The 4,421-nt window shown below is 40.3% G+C and overlaps 1 non-coding gene across 1 annotated transcript; it reads right to left on the reverse strand.

The window, feature by feature from the left end:
• Positions 1-263: 263 nt before the first annotated feature.
• On the reverse strand, positions 264-370 carry LOC122424176. Its single transcript, XR_006264360.1, has one exon. It is a non-coding gene; the product is annotated as a U6 spliceosomal RNA (small nuclear RNA).
• Between the last annotated feature and the right edge of the window lie 4,051 nt (positions 371-4,421).

The raw sequence follows: 4,421 nt of genomic DNA on the forward strand, positions 1-4,421 counted from the left end.
AAAATACATTCTTCCTTTGTTGTCTTGTGATATATTTTATTATAAATTATTCCATATTTGTCTGTTTCTGGGCTATCCAATCTCTTTTACTGATGTAAATAATTCTTATAGATGTTTAAGTATGGAGTTTTTTTTTTTATTACACTTTAGAGTTTTTGTATGTGGATAGTAGATACGTGATGGATCAAAATATTATGAATTGATCTCAGGCAGAAGAATTGGGGCAAAATAGAAGAAACACTATTAATTTTTTTTTATTTCTTCAATATATGGAACGCTTCACGAATTTGCATGTCATCCTTGCACAGGGGCCATGCTAATCTTCTCTGTATCATTCCAATTTTAGTATATGTGCTGCCGAAACAAGCAGGAAGAAACATTATTTTATGTGGGTTTTTCTGAACACCTGGTTCTGTGTAGTTCTTGCAACATTTACTTAATATATTTCTTTCAGTGCTGCTTCAAATTTTATTTCAAAATTGACAGGGAAATTTTGAAAATAAATGATAAAATGAATAAATTGTATTTGCCTTTGTTAGAAGTGGAATTTAAGGAAAAATTCTGATGATTATGTTTATTTGGGCAGTCTCTTGATATTTATTTATTTACCTATCTATCTGTTTGTTTTATTTTTATTTGTGGTGAATAGTCTTTCCCCAGTAAGACTGCAGCTTTTTTGATTATGGAAGATATTCCTTTCCTTTCCATGGCACTTAGTACTGTGTTCTGTGTATTGACAAATATCTGAGCTTAATAGGAGGGTGGGGCCTTTGGCATAGATGTTATGTAAGGAATTGTCACCTTCTTTTAGAATCAGTCATCCCATGAAGTCAAGAGAGGCAGTAAGGCATAATGGGATAGGAAGTGTGTGTGGTAGGCCTGACTCCAACGCTGATTAATTACCTGTCTGTACCTCAGTTTCTTTATCAGTAGAATGAATCAGTTAGCTTAGTGGCCCCAAATGTCTTTCCCATGCTCATATCCTGTGATTCTTTCTATGAGATTTTACCACTAAGAATCCTTGTATCCACTTTGCCTTCTAAAATAAGCAAAATGGAAAAGACAAGATGAAAACCAGAGCTTAATTATAATTTTGCTGAAGTATAATTCTAGAGAACTATAGCCCTGATTTGAATTTTAACTCCATCACTTACTGTAAGCTGTGCAACCTTGGGAAGGTTGCTCCACCTCTGAATGTTTCCTTATTTGCAAAGTAGGGGTGATGAGATAGCAGAGTCTGCCTAATGGTATCCTTGTAAACACTAAATGAGATGATGCATCTAGATATTCACTCCCTCTCTAGTAAACATGAATATGAACTATGAAGATGATGAAGAGATTGGAGAACAGTTAGGTCTCAGACAAGCAGAAATGAGAAGAAGTAATTCGCAGAGCAAGTATTCATAGTAAGGGTAGGGTTGAGTTTGGTCTGTGTGTGAGCCCTGGAGAAGACGGCTCATTTAGACATTTACAAACTGGAGGTAGCAATCTCTCAGTGGTTTTGGCTGGTGATGCCGCACGGGATGACAGAGCTGTTGTGTGGGGATCACATACCATTCAGCTGGATCATGTTGGTTATGGTGCCAGATTGGGCCCCAGCAAAGTCTGGGGAGGAAACAGAGATGCTGAAAAAAAGTTGTTGTTTTTTTTTAAATTGGCTGCTTCTGTGTCCTAAAGATCCTGTGTCTGCTTATCCAATACGTAGCTGGAGGGAAAGCAGGAAGGCTTGGTTTGAGCTGGCTGTGCCTGTGTCCCCAGGCAAGTTGTGTGAGAAGGGGACATAATGTCTGATGTGGGGCCTCTGTGTGCCAAACACAAGCGGGAGTGAGGGTCGGGTACATGTGGCCCTCAGTGTCCAGAGCCTCTTACTAACTCTTCTACCTTCCAGGGATGGTTCAGGCTCTTGCTATCATTTGTCAGGATCCCCTGAGAACTCACTCTGAGTATGGTGAGATGAGTGGGGAATATCGAATGAACTGACGGAAGTCTCCAGTCAGATGACAGAACTGAAGATGTAATCCGTGGTAGAGTCCTTCCTTAGAGTCCTTATTTTGGCTCCTGGGGCTAAAATTGTAAGGCTTGTAGAGTAAACCTAATATTAGAAGCTGCATCATCGTGTTTTTCTTTCCGATAATTACCATCTTTGCTTCTATTACTTGTAGCTAAGGATCATCTCTCTAGTCAAATCTTGCCAAAAAGCTCAGCCGTCGTGGTGAGTGGCCCCCCCCAGGGTCCTCCAGCACGGCCCTCGAGGATCCCAGAGCCCAGGCACAGGTCTGTATCCACAGCCACCCTGTGGTAATCTTCAGCAGGTCCACGTGCAGGTGCTAGACTGAGGTAAGACGTTAACCTCAGAGGGTGGTGACAGGTTGTTGAATGAGAGAAATTCAACAGACATTTGAGCTCAGGTGTAAAAATTGGATTTCACCTTAGGAAGCGGGTATGTGTAGGTGTAACTTGCTTCAGAGTACTTGGAGAATGTTGATTTGAGAACAAAATACTGCTTCAGTAATCTTTTTCTTAGCTCTTGCAAAATCCTAGGTGTTGTCAGGTAGTCAAGGTCAGGGAAGATAAGGTGAGGGAGTTAACCAAACTGGGTAATTTGCTGCCCTTTTAGGCATGTCAATAGGGAATATTTCCTATGGAATTGTTATTTAAGGTACTCCTAATTTGGATAAATATCTCCTTATGCTCTGGTTTTTTATGGACAAAGAATGAACTGTGTTTCCTATTTGGTTCATGATCTTAGATTATTAGAAAAGGTCAGTGATCACAACCGTGGGGAGGATTGGTTTAATCCTCCTCAATTTAACCACAGATTGAAGTTGAGAATTTAAAGACAGACTTGGTCAGGTGCTTAACAGGAAGGTTGAGGGCATTTAAATATCTCTGAAGTTTAGCTTTAAATTATACTCAGGGTAGCTCTGAGATTAGATACAGTGGGCTCTTAAGTAAAGGTAACTTGCCATCTGTGCAGGTAATTTATTAAGTTCAGTTTTCCCTCAGCTTATCTATCTCTTGACTTATTTTCCACTTCTCAGAGAGATTGAATTCAGAAGTCTTTTTATTCTGGAAGCCTTATGTAGAGACAGGCTTCTTTGATTGTGTGTGTGTTCTCTTTTTCCAAATAAAAACAAAGGGAAGGAGGGCAAGCAGTGGACACATTTAAAGCAGGCAGAACCTTTCATCTTTGTTCTTCACCTTAGTCTGCTTCATTGTCACCTGAGGCTTCATCCCTACTGATGCCATCTGATGCCCTTTGTGTGGGACATATATCGGGAGTAGGGTTGCCCAGAGGTAGGAGGCATAGGTCCCATTCCTAGGGGGTTATTCAAACTGAGAAGGCAGAACATAGGCTTAGAAAGAAAGATGATCTAAGATAACCCATGCTATTAATGCATTCTAAATGATTAATATAAGCAGTAAATGGTAGAGAATTTTAAAAATGACCGGGTCTTAGAAATCTGTTGTAAGATTCCTGCCCTCTGGAGGCTCAGTTATCAAGCTCTGGTGATCTTTTGAGATTCTTCTCCCTTGTTTAACCTTTAAAATGAAGAGCTGAGACTAGTTGATGATCGAGATGATTTTAGTTATGAGGTGACGGGGTTGTCTAACCTTTTGTGTTACCAAATAATGGTTAAGAGCCTGAACTCTGAAGTCAGAGTTTGGATCTTGGTTCTATATCCTATTAGCCATGTGACCTTGGATAAGTTATTTACCTATTGTGCTTCAGTTTCCTCATCTGTAAAATATGGATAATAATAGTATTATCTCAGAAGTTCGTTGTGAGGATTAAATTAATAAATATTTGTAAAAGCCATAGAACGTGCCTGACACATGGTAAATGCTATTTAAGTGCTGGTTAAATAAGAGAGTGTTAGTTGCTCAGTTGCTCACTCTTTTCGACCCCATGGACTGTAGTCCACCAGGCCCCTCTGTCCACGGGATTCTCCAGGCGAGAATACTGTGGGTAGTCATTGCCTTCTTCAGAGGATTGTCCCAACCCAGGAATCAAACCTGGGTATCCTGCAAATGCAGGCAGATTCTTTACCTTCTGAGCCACCAGAGAAACTATTTGCTCTTCCTGTTTTCCTGTCAAGACTTAAGACCTGGGATGGTGACCTTCCTTTGGTCAATTCTGAATCTTAGGAAGATGGCCGTCAACAAATATCCGTCTCTATTCCAAGCACAATTGACCCTATTAAAAACTGGTTTCTTATTCTAATCTAGCCTGTCCCTTCATAGCTCCATCCTCATGCTGGTACAGCAGAAGCAATAGCTGGATGAAAAACACCTCAGTTCTCTTTCTGTAAATCTCAGTTTCCTCGACAACAGGGTGATGATGGCGGTGCCAGCTTATCTACTCTGCCCGTAAAATACACAGCTTCATTATGAGGCCCGGATAATTTCAAGTCTATGTA

The sequence above is a fragment of the Cervus canadensis genome, chromosome 21 (genome assembly GCF_019320065.1).
Source record: "Cervus canadensis isolate Bull #8, Minnesota chromosome 21, ASM1932006v1, whole genome shotgun sequence".
In the NCBI taxonomy this organism is placed as follows: domain Eukaryota; kingdom Metazoa; phylum Chordata; class Mammalia; order Artiodactyla; family Cervidae; genus Cervus; species Cervus canadensis.